We start from the raw sequence: 17,703 nt of genomic DNA, 5'->3' as shown, positions 1-17,703 counted from the left end.
GTGAAAACACAAGACCTCAGATATTATATAGGGAAAAATGTCTTTAGAGAATGCTTAAAACAACTAAAATTAATTCAGGAATGAGTTAAGATTTAGATAACACATAGCATAATAAAGTTGAATGATAACGACTTGAGCTGTACTACAGAGGAGAGTGAGAGGGGATAGAATGATGGACCACCCAGGAGCTGTATGTCATTGTTATTGTGTTTCAAAAACAGAAAGACTTCAGAGAAGAGAAGCACGAAAATCATCAAAGTGTCCTTAATCAAATTTTTTTTTAATCCACCTAATAGTGTGGACTGAGAGTCAGAGAAGATGGGAAAAATAAAATAGAAAATAAAGCATTGTATAGACCTCTTATAATGTAAATAAATTGTAATAGGAATATGATAATTAATTTCCAAAGAAATAACGGAAACAATAGGTAAACTCAAAAGGCAAAAAGAATGAAGAGAGACAAGAAGCAAAGTAAAACCTTTATCAATAACAAACACAAGAATTTGGAAGTGAAAAATCAGTGGAAATCTTCTAAATAACAATAAAATAACAATAAAAATTGCTAATGTGGATAGAAAATGGATCACATTGTATCATATATAATTTTGAAAAAACATATTAGGAATGAAAATTTAAAAGTCATAATTTAAAACACTATTTACATTATAACTACACAGTATAGTTCAGTGGTAAAACCTTGACATAGCATATGTGAAATAATAGTGTGATCTCCCAAGAATTACAAAGTACACACAAAGCACACACACACACACACACACACACACACACACACACACACACACACACACACACACACTACATACACACATTTGGAATATTGATATAATATTAAATAGAGGAAATTATCACAAATAATAAAAATAGGTTAATATATGAAATCATAATATTGCTCGTACTATTTATTAGTAATCAAATAGTTACAATATACTTGGATTCTTATAGATTAAGTAAAGTGAAAATTAAGAAATAGAAGACATGAGAACCTTTGCAAATAAGTTTTAAATAATAAACATTTTGAAACATGTATCCTTTTATTTTGACAAAAGATTAATGTTACTGGTGTTTTAACCTCAAGATTTAGAATATGATAACCAGGTGCTCTATATCTTGCTACGGATGGCTATATCTCTTAACCTTTCACTCTGGATACTTTTAGGATAAGGTCTCATAGTTTCTCAGGCTCTCCTGAATTACAAACCCTATTTTTAGTTCCTACCATAGGTAGAAAATGGAAGCCACAAATCACCATGAGAAGCTCAAACTTTTTTTTAATTCAAGTACAAATATTTACAAAAAAGTGACCAAGAAATGAAGCCTTTCTTAATATAGTATGTGGTTCTTGAAAATACAGTAATTATTTGTTACCTGGAAAAATATGTTTAGAACTATAAGAAAATCAATTTATTTAAATTCACCAACCGTATAAAAATTAAGAAAATAATTTTAAGTATTCACATGTTAAATATTTTAAAAGCAACATATATGTGTCTGAATAATTTACATGTGTAAAAATCATGCAAAATTAAATTAATCCTACAACGCTGAAAAAAGAATTATCCTTAAGAAACAAGAAAGTAAGTAATCAAGATCAAAATTTGAAATATAGAAAATAAAATGAAGTGTACTCTTTAGTTGACTTAAGTAACTGTAAACACTTTTTATATCAGTTTTATAATAAAAATGCATGAACAAAGAAAGCAAAAGTACATTTGATCAATAGCAACAGCAAAAGCATCAGTAATTGTTTGAGTATACAAAAAAATCAATGGAGGGGATAACAATGTTCCTTCCAAAAGAAATGTACTCATTACTTTATTTATGTAACTGTAACCCCTCTGTACACTACCTTTACAATAAAATTATATTGAAATTAAAAATAAAACAATAATATAGCAATTAAGAATTCTTAGAAGTCATTACTTAAAAACTTTATAAAAAACTGCCCCAAGTACCCAAGGAATATACTTTGATGATACTATTTAAATACTTAAACTTCAGCAGAAAAGCAAAATGTTTAACAACTGTTACAAATAAAGTAATAAATCAGAATATATTACTATACTAATCATTGAATGGAATTTTATTGGCAGTCAAATATGTAAGAAATGAGGTAATAGGCCATTCGTTTGCACTTAAAAAGTGAGAAAGAATTTTCTAGGTCTTTTAAAATATATCATAAGTTTAATGAAGAAACTATTCTGTCACGTCATATGATAATCAGATAAAGATGATATTAGAGCAAAGAACAGATTGTACTATGTTTTGGAATGTTAATGTATGTACTTATTTTGGTTTTGGAAAAATGTGAGGATTTCAAATTAGGGTATTGTTCTTGCTAGGCTGGCATTATATCAGTGGTTAATTTTAAGATAAGGGTTCCCTTTCCACAAGAACAGGCACCTGATCTGTCCTTTTATCTTTCCCATCATCAATGGCATCAGAGTTGCACACCAACTTGTCTAGCTTCCTGGATCCTGCAGTCCTTCCAATCTTAGTCTCTAGATAGTGCAGGATGGTGGAAATGATCCAATGCACCCAGCTATCGATTGAAAAGGAACTCCCTTAAAATTTGGCCTGGTTTCTGTTCTCAAGCCTCCTAAGTAGTTTAGAGTACAGATTGGAGCCCCTGGTGCCAAACAGTAACAGTATTTTTAAAGCAATGAGACATTTATATGACAGGCTTGTGATTACCTCAGGAATAGAATAAAAAAGCAGTGAAGCATAGAGGACAGACAGAATTTTAGCTAGCTACTCAGAGGGTGAATCAGCTTAGCTAGCTACTCGGGAGGACGAGATCTGAGGGTCTGTCAATTTTGTTAATTTTTTCGAAGAACCTTCTCACTTTGTTGATTCTTCATATGGTTTTTTTAATTCTAATTCATTTAATTCTGGTTGAATTTTAATAATTTCTTTCTATCAACTGGATTGGGGTTTATCTTGATGTTCTTTTTCAAGGAGTGTCAGATCTCAGTAAATTGTTGGATTCAGGTCTCTCCAATTTGTTAATATAGGAACTCAGAGCTATAAACTTGCTTCTGAATCGTGCCTTTGCTGTGTCCCAGAGGAGCAGATAATCTCTGTGCAATTTTTTGTTGAATAACAGGAACATGTGAACTTCGTTTCTAAGCTCTTCCATGACTCACTGGTGTTTGAACAGTGTGTTTTTCAGCCCCCATGTGTTACTGGACTTTCTTTGGTGGCTTTTTGTGTTGAGTTCTAATTTTATTCCCTTTTGGTCTGAGAGAATGCAAGATATGAATTCAATGTTTCTGAATTTTGACAAGTTTGATTTGTGACTTAAAATGTGGTGTATTTTGGAAAATGTTCCATGTGCTGCTGAGTAAAACGTATACTCTGATGTTGCTGGATGAATATTCGCTAGATGTCTGCTAAATCAGTTGATGTATGCACTTGTTTAGATCTGTGGTTTCTCTATTGAGTTTTTGCCGAGTTGATCAATCTAGTGGGGATAGTGGTGTGTTAAAGTCCCCAACATTAATGTCTTTGAATCTATGTGAGATTTAAAGTAGTATTTCTTGGATAAATTTGGGTGCACTATTGTTTGTCAAATATTTAGAATTTTAATATCCTCCTGAAAGAGAGATCCCTTAATTAGTATGTAGTAACCTTCTTTATCCCTTCTCAATAATGTTAATTTGAAGTCTATTTTATCTGATATTAGGATTGCAACCCCTACCTGTTTATGGGAGCCATTTGCTTGGTAGATTTTGTTCTAGACTTTCACTTTCAAAATGAGTTTGATTTTTTTTTTAATTTTATTTATTTATTTTTTTGTGAACATACTGTACAGAGGGATTACAATTACATGGGCAGGATAATGCATATATTTCTTATCAAGCATTTCAGCCTCCTCCTTTGTTTACCCTTCACATCACTTCCCTACCTCCCCCCTCCCCCCCCAGTCTTCCCCCCTCCCCCCACCACCCAATCCTTCCCCCCCCCCCCCCCCCCCCGCACCAACGTTGTAAAGCTCGTTTTCGACATGACCTTGTACTTCTCATTGTTGGAACAGGTCCACCTGTATCCTTAAACGACTTGTTTTTCCCCATCTCCTCCACAAGTTATACTGACATCAAATATAGTGAAAGCAGGGGTTATACTGTGGGGGAGGGACATACAAAGCAACAAAGAGATAATCTTATAAATGCATTATAAACAAATGCACGAAATAAAAAAGCATTAAAATACATATCTAAGGGTTCATTTTCCTAACATCACATTATCTGACCTTTTCTGCTTGCATACATATACTAGATATTGCAAATAAGGGAAACCATGGGACCTATGTTTCTTTGGGCCTTGCTGACTTCACTTAATATAATTTTTTCCAAGACTTTCCATTTCCTAACACTTGGGGCAAGGTCATTCTTTCTGATGGAGGCATAGAATTCCATTGTGTATATATACCACATTTTCTTGATCCATTCATCTACTGAGGGGCATCTGGGTTGGTTCCATATCTTAGCTATGGTAAATAATGCTGCAATAAACATAGTTGTGCTGGTAGCTTTAGTGTGGTCTTGTTTGTAATCATTTGGGTAAATGCCCAATAGTGGGATTGCTGGGTCATAGGGGAGCTCTATGTGAAGTCTTTTCAGGAACCTCCATACTGCTTTCCAAAGTGGCTAAACAAGTTTACACTCCCACCAACAATGAAGTAAGGTTTCCTTCTGTCCACATCCCCTCCAGCATCTGTTGTTGTTAGAGTTTTTGATTTTTGCCATTCTAACTGGAGTGATGTGATATCTCAATGTTGTTTTGATTTGCATTTATTAGTTAACTCTCCCAATGTGTTTGACTTTTATGGGCAAGTTGTGATTCCTGAAGGTAGAAGATAGAAGAATCTTGCATTTTAAACCAACTAGACAGTCTATGTCACTTAATTGGAGAATAACATCCCCTAATATTGAGAGATAGGACTGAGAGGTATTTGGGTGTCCCTGCCATTTTATCCACCTTCTTGGGTGCTACGCCTACTAGATTCTTCCTATGGTTCTTGGATTCTGTTTGTATGTGGTTTCTTGGCCTTTATTGTGGTCTTGTTGGTTTTCTATGTTTAGGACATCTTTAAGTATCTTTTGTAGAGCTGATTTGGTGGAGATATATTGTTTGTTTTTCTTTGCTATGGAAGATTTTTTATTAGATCTTCAATTATGAAGGAGAGTTTAGCTGGGTACACTATTCTTGGTTGATAGTTATTTGTCTTTATAGTATGGCATACATCATTCCAGGCTTTTCAGCTTTAATTGTCTCTGTTGAGAAATCTGAGGTGATTCTAATTGGTTTTCCTTTATAGGTGACTGATCTTTTCTCCTTGACAGCTTTAAGGATCTTTTCCTTGGTCTGAATTGATCCTGTGTGGCTTATAATTGGACGATGGGATGTCCTGTTCTTGTCTAGTCTATTTGGAGTTCTAAAAGCTTCTTGTATCTGAATATGCCTATCTTTTTGCGTGTTGGGAAGTTCTCTGCTGGGATCCTGTTGAACAAATTTTCTAGGCCATTACCTTCTGTCTCTATGTGCTCCTCTACACCCATTTCCCTTTGATAAGGCCTTCTAATTGTGTCTTCCAAGTGTTGAATAGATCTATTCATATTTCTTGAATTTGTCTTGGATAGTTGTATGTTCTTTCTCTATAATACCTAGGCTGTCCTCAATGCCGGAGATTGAATCTTCTGCATTGTCTAACCAACTGTCAAGCCTTTCTACTTTATTTTTCATTTCTTTTCCTTTTAATTGGTTGACTGTTATGGCTTCAAATTCTTTGTTGGAGCTTTGTTTTAGATCTTATATGAAATTCTTTACTTCCTTAATTTGGTTTTCATTGTTTATTCTCAAATCACTTTGCTGATTGGTTATGGTTTCCTTGGGCTCCCATTCCTTCTGTTGGGCTCCATTCAGCATTCCCTTTGTGGTCTCCCTGACTCCTTCAGGTGTCTGTTTATGGATTCCATGAATGGCTCTATTGATCTTTGTCTATGCTCATCACGCTCTTGCAATTCTTGTGTTATTCTTTGATTAGATTTCTCACGTTCATGCAACTTCTGTAGTTCTTTTTGACTGATCTCAGCCTGCTCACACAATTCCTTTATTTCTCTTTGAGTATTCTCAACCTGCTCACGCAATTCCAGTATCAATCTTTGAGTAGCTTTCTCAAGCCCATGAGCTTCCTGTTTTGATCTTTGGTTTGCCTCCTATCTCTCCCTATCACGCTCACACTGAGTCTTTTGCAGGGTTTCAATCTTCATTCAACGTGTTTACCAGTAGTGTTTGTAGAGGTTTTTGGGAACTCTCGTCTGGATTATTCATTATCTGGTTTGTCACCTGATTATCTTGAGTGGGAATTGAGATACCTGGACTTGCCATTTTCCTTGTGTTTTTCTTGCTTGTTCTGCCCATTTGGAATGAAAGTAATGCCAGTTTTGTGCTAGAACACCATTTTAAGGCAAGCATCAACCAAAGTCCTGTAATTGCATAGTCAAATGTCTGAAGATACAATCTAGTTCAACAGATACAGTCTGTTCAACATTAAATAACTATGTGTTAATGGGCTAAGAATACCAAAGAAGAATTTGACAAACCATAAATTATTATGTTTAAGGAGAAAGGTGGGGAAAATAAGGTTAGAGAGATTTGGAAAGGTAAAAGGAGAGTGAAATTAACCAAGTCCTAATCTCACAGAGGGAAATGGATTGGAAAGGATGATAGGAAAGAGAGAAGAAAAAAATTTAAAAAAAGAGACAAGAAAAAAATGGAAAGACAAATATTTAAATTTTAAAAGTGAAACTCTTAAAAGTAATGAAAATTTAAAGAAGTAAAATTGAGAGATGAATGGGGATAGGATGAGAGGAAGGGAGGGATAGAAAGGAGACCTGAAAAACAAAAAAATAAAAATACTTCAAATAATTTATAGGTATAAATAGATAATACTGCTATTAAGGAATTTAATCCTAAGAGGTTTTGAATTGAGTAATACATTTTTGGATTAAGAATGTACACAATGGGGGATAAGGTCTTATAATCAATGACAGGTATATAGGAGGTGAACAGAACAACAAATAATTCATGCAAAAAGAACTACAGATGAAAAAGTAAAACGAATGAGAAAGAAAGAACAAAAAAGACCAACAGGTCAGTAGACATTTTTTTTTTTAAAAAAAGCGCACATACACACATATACACCTAAAATAAAAGTTATCAGAGGAACAAATATTAATAAAAACAATTTTTATAATTAAAAAGTAAAAATTTAAAAAAGATACAAAAAAAGACTTCTTTGATTTTGTTTTTGGGGGGTTGATGGGATGATCCTGTATCTCCCTTGTGTCAGTAACCAGTCTCTCAGTGGAGTCTCTGGTTTGTTTGTGGTGTTTGGTTTTCTGTGGCTTGATTGGTTTCTTAATTCAATTTGTTTGGGCAGGCAGAAAAAATTCTGTTGGTTTACCCAGAAGTTTGTGATCCCCTCCCAGGCTAGTTCAGTGTGAGGGAGATCTGCTTTGAGTATCACAAAAGAGGGAGGTGGCTGTTTCCTCTAGTTTGGAGTTGCTGTGACAAGGCTGGGTTCTGGGTAAAGTTGAGGCCTTTCAGCAAACAGTAGCTTTTCCCTTTGGGGCTAGCTTCTGGGACATTCACAGAGCCCAGCCTGGAGCAATGCTCAGGGTTTATGTTTACTGAGTTTCAATTGATTGTCAGTGCTGCTGTAGGGAGGGTCAGCCGCTGGCTCTGTTTACTCAGTGAAGAAAGCTACTCTTTAGTGGGTGTAGCTTTCTCTGCCTCTTTGTGGTGACTTTCCCATGGGTGGAGTTGAGAATGGCAGATCAGGGTAGGTACTTGTGACTCGCTAAAAGACTCTTTTGTTTTCATCAAAGAACTGAGTTGGATCTAGCTGCTTAGCCAGGCCTTTGTCTACATCAAAGATGGATATCTCCGGTGTTGGAAGGTGGGTTGGCCTTCCCTCCTCTGCTCCCTTTGAGAAGGAGTGAAGATGTCAGTTTTGTACTCACGCTGGAGTGTTGGTTCCTGGGTAGCCTCTGGTCTGCTATCTGCAGGATGATGATATCTGCTACTTGTCAGTTCTTGCTGGTGTTGAGTAAAATCTGCTCGCCCGCTGCATCTGACACATTTGTCCCAGACTCTCTGGGTTGTAGTTATGGCAGCTATGGATGCCACCACAGCCGGCACAGCAACCTCAGCCATGGCTGCTGGAAAATGCTCAGATCTGTCTCCTTACCTGGATTTTCCCTCTCTGCCCAAACTCTCTGTACTGTGATGGCACACTTGGTGTGCCTAGGACTGTTCACTGGAACACTAGAACTGCTTTCTATGTGAGAGCTTGTTTAGCCACCAGATTCTCCTCCGCCATCTTCTCGAAATTTCTGAAGGTGTTTAAATATTACTGGAATTGTTTTGGAATAAATAATGTTCACCTTTACTATCTTGAGAAAGAAATATTGGTTTCTCAGCACTATAGGTAAGAACTTGAGTGAAAGAAACAAAAGGAAAAATGAGGAACAACTCAACACATTCATTCAAAAGAACCAAAACAACCCAAGAAAACACAAATTAACTCAGTACTCAAGAACCTGCAGGACATGCAAAGATTTTTTTAAAAATAGCTATGATAAGCTTATGAAAATCCTGACTACATGGGAGTGTACTATTGTGAGGATAGTGGTTAAAGCTCAGACTGGACAGAAAGATCTGTACTTAATGCAGGCACTTGTTATTCTAAATTCCAGGAAGAATAACATGAAGTAGACTGAGCCCACGATCATACACAAGTAGGAAGCAAGATTCTATCTGAAAGTTAATCAGGACAATTTAGGGCTGGAGCCATGCCAAAGTGGTAAGAACATCCATTTAGGAGACACAAGACACTCAATTCAAATTCCAATATTATGGGTATTAAAGAAAAAAAGCTATGACTTTGTATAATGGGAATAATTGCAAGATTTGAATATTTGAGTGGAGAAAAATCCATGAGAGAGATAGAGTTTACCCATATTGCAATACTTTCTACATAAGTGATAATATTATGAGGTACTCCAGACATAACAGAGTTACCTTGCAAATGAGCATGGATGTGCATTTGGGTGAAGGTAATACTCTATTTACACAGGTGTAAATTAAATACTTTTGGGGGTAGATTTTAGTTCTTGTACTAAGAGCCTGGGTGATATCTCTGAGTCTTTTCTCTCAAGGCTATCACTCTACTACTTTGAGCCACAGTTCCAATTCTGATTTTCTGTTGGTTGTTTGGAGATAAGAGGCTCATGGACTTTCCTGACCAGGATGGTTTCAAACCATGATTGTCAGATCTCAGCCTCCTGAGTAACCAGGATTCCAGGCCTGAGTCGTCCATGTTTTTAGTAATTTAGTAAATTGTACAGTTACAGAAGTTATAATTTATCATTATAACCTTTATAATATATATGTGTATATTTATATCAATGCATACATATAGAAATATTTTAACATATTTTTGTATCTATAGTAAATTTATGAAATCATCCTTCATAATAAAATAACATGGAAACAAGTTTAATGAGGAGCAAAGCAAAGGGAATTGTCATGTTTCTTGTTGTTGAATGAAATATGAATTGTGAGAATCGGTTTGAGAAAACCATTTAACAAAATGGATAATGACTATTAATTCCAATCCCTTTAGTTGCCCATATTGTGCATCCTCACACATGAGTGTCAAAGTCAAACCACACTTTTTTGTCTTCGTATTTAAATCACATGTTATAATTTAGGGGATAGGTGAAGTAATCAAATAAAGATTAAAATAATAGTTAAGTGTGGCTATGGGTTAGAGCTGAAAATTATTTTAAATATGATAATAGCTAATTAAATTCCATATCTCTTAGTTTTACTCTATTGTCATATACCTCATTCCCACATTAGAAAAGTACATAGAAGGTTCTCACTAAATTATGTGTAAAATTATGAAAAAAATATATTAAAAGAATATGGGCACATCGGAGCTGCGAAAGTGGCTTAGTGGTAGAGCTCTTGCCTCACATGCATGAGGCCCTGGGTTTGATACCTCAGCACCACATAAGCAAAAAGAAGAAAGCCAGAAATGACGCTGTATTAGATTGCTACCCTTGAGCAGAAAAGCTGAGGGACAGCGCCAGAGGGGCCCAGAGTTCAGGCCCCTCGACCGGACAGAGAAAAACAACAACAACAAAAGAATATGGGCACAGTGTGGTTTTAGCAGATTGAGACCTGTAGGGGGTAGTGTGTTTTTGAGGACCTGAAAAACATTGTGATGGAGATGAAGGAAGGGATGTGCTAATTCTGGCAAATAGCTAGAGGATTGCTCCCAGAAAAATAGTGATGAATTCTTCTAAAACGTTAGAGTAAAATCACTCTCAGAATCATGTTCACTACTGTACTATTCACCGTAGAGAATTTATGGAAACAGCCCAGACGCACTTTAGCAGAGGGATGGTTGGAGAAAGTGTTGCACATATACACAATTGGATTGCACCCATCCATTGTAAAGACTGTTACAACATTTGCAAAGAAATGGATAGATCTAAAATTATGTTAAGTAAACGAAGTCACAGCCAGACACAAAAAGGTCGCATATTTAGAAGTCAGAATTTTATGCAAGTTAAACAACAGTATTAATCAAAGCATGCTATTTGTAGAGGAGTACATAACAGGTGTAATTTCTTATAAAATTGAACTTTTAATCCAACAAAATGAATACCAGGAGACAACCACTTGGAAAATGTGAAGGGAAGTCAAAGGGAAGAAATAAAGAGACTTATGGAAGTAGAGAGTGAAGCCATAATATTCAATGCAGATAGTATGAAACTAGAAAAAACGAAAGTGGGTTGAGGTTTGGAAGGATGTGAGAAAGTTGTGTAAAGATCCATTGTACTTATAAACTGATTCGTTGAATGGAAATCCCTTTGTACAACTATTTAATAAAAATATAATTAAAAACAATGGAGACATCTGATCATAAACCATGAGTCAATATGATAATTTTCTTCTCAGAAATTTTCTTTTCAGGTATTTTCCTCATAATGTCAAAAAATTGAACAACGCAATGTATATCAATACATCACTTTGCATATCCTAAATAGACAATATAAAAATCACAGTAAAAATATTAGAATATATCACATGATAAAATAACAGGTAGAAAGTATCAAACTCTGATTATTTTTCCAAGTACTTTACCTTTGGTACCTAATTTAATCCTTGCAATAATCCCATAAAGTGGAACTACTTCTATTTTTAATTCTAAGATGATGATATTTAAGTCTTCAGAGTTGGAATTACTAGTACAACATTGTACACATGGTAAGTGTTAGCCTTCGTTCCATTCCCACCATATGAACTAACCTCATTCTATTTTATAACTAAATACCAGCACTCAGTCTACTAATTCTAGGAAAATTCCCAAAATTATTGTGCACACTGTAATAATATTTCACTTTATCTTTGTTAGAAAATAGGTAACTAAGTTGTACACCGGTGGCTCACACCTATAATGCTAGCTACTCAGGAGGCTGAGATCTGAGGACTGTGGTTCAAAGCCAGCTCGGGCAGGACAGACTGTGAGTCTCTTGTCTCTAATAAACCACTAATAAACTGGAAGTGGCACTGTGGTACAAGTGGTAGAGCGCTCGCCTTGAGTGGAAGAGCACAGGGACAGCACCCAAGCCCAGAGTTAAAGCCTCATGACCAACAACAACAAAAAAAGAAAATAAGAAGTAACTGTAATACGAAAACTCCAAGTTCATAATCAATTTATACCTCCCTGGTGAAAGAAACTGCTAAACTACAACATTCTTGATTTCTAGCTCAAAATAGTAGAAATCATATTTTATCCCTTCACTCAACACTGCACTGCCTGGGGACCCCATATCTGGTTAACACAGTCTTACTGAAAGAATGACCTGCCCAATTTCTGATGGAAATAGATTGCAGGTCTTTTGGAGCAATTGTTTCCACACTGTAGTTCACCTAAATTTTTTACCATTAGAAGTATTTTGATTGCTTTTTATACCCAACATTTTGAGAGAAATATACTACTTTAAAATGTTATTAAAGAAAGACTGATATAAAAATCACATTTGACCCCAGATACATATTTTACCTTTCATATACCCAAAAATGCAGTCTTACCTATCATTAATGTTAGGAACGAGAGGTTAAAAATCATATACACCAAGACCTAATTTTGAATCAAAGACTCTCCAACTTGTGAATAAAATTGGTTTAAAAAGAAATCAATACTACTGCATTTTTAAGTCCCTATGAAAAGGATAATGATTCCCTATGATAATGATAATGATAAACTATTAACACTTAAAAATAACTCATTTTCTTGGAAGTAGGACAAAAAACACAAGGTTAACCCTAATCATTTTAAAAAACCTTTGTTTATACTAAAAGTTCTCTCGTAACTATAAAGATTCTAAAACTAACTGAAGTAGAGAAGAAATAATTTAACTGCATCATCTACATTCAATGGACTATTAATTCAAAACAAAATTATACTAATAATTAGCTTACCCAATTCACTTACATTCTTTTATTCTGTTCCATTTACTTTCATAAAAACTGGGTTTCCATAAAATGAAGCATAAAAAAGCATATGAACCCACTTACATTTTCAGATCTTAACAATATTTATTTCAGAAATTTTAGCTCTACAGTCAATGACATGAAAAAATACTAAAATATTCAAAGGATTTTCAGAAATTGCAAGACTTGCTCTGGGATGTTATGTATATTGGAACAGATATTCAAAAAGCCTTATTTGTTAAAGTTGCCATAGTTACTCCCACAAAAGAGCCATTAGTAAAGATACCTGTGCATGTACAAAACACCTTCAAATGCATCCACAATCTGGACATGACACTTGCTTTTTGTTTGTTCGTTTTTGAAAGGAATATCTAACAAGCATATCCACAATACTTATTTTCAATGAATAAGATGGGATAGTCAAACATAATATGGGTTGGATTATCTCTTAGTGAGAATAAATATAATCTTGCAAAGAAAGTGATTTTCAACAGAAATCCGGAAAGAGTTTATCCAACTTGTGTTTCACAGGAATCACCAGAGAATAATACCTGTTTGGTCAAGTTGGTCCAAATCACTCCATGAGTGTATCTTAAAAGTATAACCAATTTAAGAGGTCAAATACGTATTTTGTACTGACAATCATCTTATAGCAATAACTTACTAACTAATTATGTCTGTATCTTCTTATCTAACATACAATACAATCTGAAAGCGGTCTCTTTTTCTAACTTAATATTGTAAATGCTTTGATTATGATGTTATTATTAGACAAATAATATGTACAAAGGGTGGTTCCACTGAAATGACATGACAGAACACTGATAAATAAAAACATTGCAACACACTTAGCTTTTTCAGCCTCACCCTGTCCACATTGGCAAGCAACATTGCAACAGCACACTCACACATATACACATACATACATGTTCGCACATGTACACACACATATACATGCATGCTAAATTCAGAGTTTTTTGTACAAAAAAGTCCAAATAAAATATTAGTGATTAGCACAAATGATAATATGCCTTATTACAAAATAATACATAAACCATTACCACGCATGTTACATTTTACCTGCCTCTCCACATGTGACCACTTAATTTATTTTTAATTAATTAATTACCTTATTAATTAATTTATTTGTTTGGTGCTAATACTAGGGCTTGAACTCAGGGCCTGGCTTTGTCCCAAAATTTATTTTTTTGTTTCAGTTATCTCAAGGCTAGCATTTTACTGCTTGTACAACAGCTCCATTTCTAGCTTTTGCTGGTTACTTTCAAATCAAAATCTAATGGACTTTTTTTTCTTGGTCTGCTTTTAAACCACAATACTCAGATTTCATCTTTCTGATTAACTACTACTAAAGACCTAAGCAATCAGTGTGGCTTCTACTTTTTCCTCTATAGTTATCTAATGTACATACTTAGATGGTAATTTTAAAATGAGAGTATAGAAGCAAGATGTACAGTGATGATACTGTCTTGTCAGAAATTCATGTTAGTAATGTAAATTTATTCTTAAAACCATACACAAAAAATACCATGATATAGTGTAAGAGAACTCACTATTGAACATTTGAGTCTTAAGAGCTTTCTAATAGATCCATTATTTATTGGTACCTAACATTAGAAAAATGTATGAGGCATTGGTAAAATAGAAGTGTTTTGCATGACTACATACATTCCTTCTTTTTATAAGACACTTGCTTTCATCTAAAAAGTAGGACTGTCTATTGTCTTCATGTGATTTTGATGATTGAAAGTGCTTAGTGAGAAGGTCAAAATGTATTAGTAGTCCTCCACTATCAATTCTCATTTTCTTCTTGGAGAATATAATGATCAAATCAATAGTTCAGAATCAGCAAGCAATACTTCAGAATCATGCTTCCAGTTCAAGTGGATCACCAGTAAGAAATCCTCAATACCAATTTCCAGAAAGTTTTGTCACAGATACAATCTCCCTGCCTTCTCTAGCTGCTTTACTTTCTTATTCCTTCATTGTACAAGAAAAGTATGATTCAACTGATTTCAGTCAGATCTGTTACTAGAATTATCCATGATTTATTTTATTGTCTGTAATTTGGTAAAGTTATGTCTCTTTACATAGGCTACTAAAAATGTATTTACTAATTTCAAGTAAATACATAAATTCTATTTCCATCTCTTTTAAAAATAAAATTTTGTCTGTTCTACAAATTGATCAGAGGCATGGATTTTGTGGCTAGCTAGGTCATTACACATCTGTCTCTTTCTTTCTCTCTACCTTTCATGGTTCTCATAATATGACTGCTCCATAATTATCCTCATTTATTTTGCTTTTATATTTTTGGTTGCATCATTTCACTTTTTGCTCTGCCATTTCCCAAATCATTTATATAGAAGGCATTATTTCCTATTTTCTCATGCCTAGAATAAGCTCCACATGAAGACATCACTGGTCCTCATTTTCAGTGTGTATGTTTGAATACGGAGGAACATCTTTCCTCTGCTCTCCATCAATTCCCTACTCTCCAGTTAGAATAATTTCGAATAGTAAAATTGGAAAAAGAGAAAATTAATCATGTGAATAAACAGTTGCAGAAAATTCACCAGATATTTCTTCCCAGTTCAACCAATGTGAACTATTAGGGAAATACATGGACACCTCATTCCCATTGGCACTCAAAGCCTCTGGTTAGGCAATTCTTAGGAATATGGGGAACAAGATGAAAAAGTAAGGAATGGTATCAATTGCAGGAAAAAAAAATTGGAGAAGGATCCAAGCAATTTTCTTCATTGGGCTGCCGAAAATATTCAGCTTATTACAGTGCGGAGACTTCTTTCCCAATAGGCCACTCATGTGAATAGTAGGGATGATGATGAGTATACTCCTCTTCGAGAAGCCTACAGTGGACACTTAGACATTGTCAGTGAGTTGGTGTCTCAAGCGGCACATGCAATAACTGTAGATGACTGCACACCCCTGCACAGTGCATATACGTGGAATAATACCAGAGTGGCTTCTTTCTTACTTCATCATGATACAGATACCAATGCCCAAACTAATGGACTCTTTTTTTAAAATTTTTTTTTTGGTCTGGTCGTGGGGCCTGAACCCTGGGCCTGGACGCTGTCCCTCAGCATTTCAGCTCAAGGCTAGCGCTCTACCACTTGAGCCACAGCATCACTTCCGGCTTTTTTTCTGCTTATGCGGTGCTGAGGAATCGAACCTAGGTCCTCATGCATGCAAGGCAAGCGTCTACCACTGAACCACCTTCCCAGCCCAAATATTTTTGTTTGTTTGATTTTTGTTGTGGTGGTGTTATTTTTTGGTCGTACATGGGGCTTGAGCTTTGGGCTTGGGTGCTGTTTCTGTGCTCTTCAGCTCAAGGGGAGCACTCTACCACTTGAGCCACAGTTCCACTTCCCCAAACTAAAGGACTTTTGACAGCCTTACATCTTGCTTTCGAGAATTGAGATAGTAAAGATATGCTGGATAGCCTTCTGTTGAACCATTATATAAAACCAGGCCTGAAGAACAATATAGAAGAAACTGTATTTGATATTGCCAAAAGGATAATTATGTATCACTACCTCTATGAAGTTGTGAAAGACTGTACAAATTGTTCACCGAAGTCCTAATGGTCGGGTTAAGGTTCTTAAATTTCAAAAATGCAAGTCCATCTTTTGTGTCCCTACAAAACATTTTCACAATCCAAATAAGAGCAATATCTTTTTTTTTGGTCAATCATGGGGCTTGAGCTCTGTGCCTGGGAGCTATCCCTGTGCTCTTCAGCTCAAGGTGAGCGCTGTACCACTCGAGACACAGCTCCACTTCCAGTTTTCTAGTGGTTTATTTGAGATAAGAGTACCACAGACTTTCCTTCCCAGGCTGGCTTTGAACCATGATCCTCAGATCTCAGTCACCTGTGTAGCTAGGATTATAGGCATGAGCCACCAGTGCCCGGCAGCACCAATATTTTACTGTAAAAATTCATGGATTCCGTGGAATTCTTCCAAGTGAATTTCCTGCCTTGGATGTAAAAATGTATTCAATAGTTTTTGTATACATGTATAATAATTTCTTCAGAGTTTGTGATTTTTTAATCAGAAATAATTTTAATTTACCTGTTGAAATGAGTAGTACAGAAACTAAAATATTTCTGATGATTGTCTGAAAAAGTATATTTTAAAAAATTCTATATTCTATGTTTGCATAATGTTCATAATTTATTTTCTCCTAGATATACTTTGAATTCTACATTATTATATAATATATAGGTTCATTAATGTGTCCTTTCTGATTGCATTCCATATAGAACAGTTTGATTCCTTTTTTTCTAGGTCTTAATATTATTTTTCTTTGGGATAAAATGTCAGTGTTGTCTAATTTGAAAAGTTTTGTAAAGTTTATGCTATGTAAACGCCTTTCTGAGGTGAAGATTTAATACACTGATGTCAAACTAAATTTAATAATATGAATTACGTGTATTGTTGCACTTGCAATTTTGTAATCAACTTTTTAATAACTGTTTTTCATTTCTTGCATCTGAAGAATGAAAAATATGGAATACTTCTCAAATTTTCATATTATCCTTGTGCAAGTGCCATTTTAATCTCTGTATTGTAATTTGAGTATACGTGCTGCTGAAGCATGTAATATCCTCTAAATTTAAGTAGTTAATGATGCAATCTTTATACAGGCTTATATCTATGGGTGCCTACTTGTAAGAAGGAAACCTTATTGTTCTTAACAATGCTATTGATCTTATTTCCCTTAAATTCTGTGAATAGTGGAAAAAAATTATATTGATCAGTCGATTGCTCACATTTGCAAAATTTTTTTGTCAATGACTATATTAAGTCTTTTTATTTGGTATTTGATCGTACTCTTAATTATTTATAGATAGGTCCAAAGGTGATGGCTTTTTCAAGTACTTATTTATCCAACTGAATTAGCCTTGTGGACCTAATGGATTCAAAGTAAACATTGCTTAAGAGCTACTTCTAAACTTCTTCAGCTGACAATTTCCCAAATGAGGTGTTACTGGAACAAATGTCTACCTGAGCCTTTACCCTTCTTCCATGTGGGAACAGACCAACTAGAATATCTTACCCTGACAGC

At 34.9% G+C, this 17,703-nt stretch overlaps 1 pseudogene; it reads right to left on the bottom strand.

Moving 5' to 3' along the window:
- Positions 1–17,137: 17,137 nt before the first annotated feature.
- Positions 17,138–17,234, bottom strand: LOC122126573 (annotated as a pseudogene).
- Positions 17,235–17,703: the final 469 nt, after the last annotated feature.

The sequence above is a fragment of the Dipodomys spectabilis genome, unplaced genomic scaffold (genome assembly GCF_019054845.1).
Source record: "Dipodomys spectabilis isolate Male_0828 unplaced genomic scaffold, ASM1905484v1 ptg000285l, whole genome shotgun sequence".
Classification (NCBI taxonomy): Eukaryota; Metazoa; Chordata; class Mammalia; order Rodentia; family Heteromyidae; genus Dipodomys; species Dipodomys spectabilis.
The sequence above is the reverse complement of the archived record's forward strand: the minus strand, read 5'-3'. Positions and strand labels throughout refer to the sequence as shown.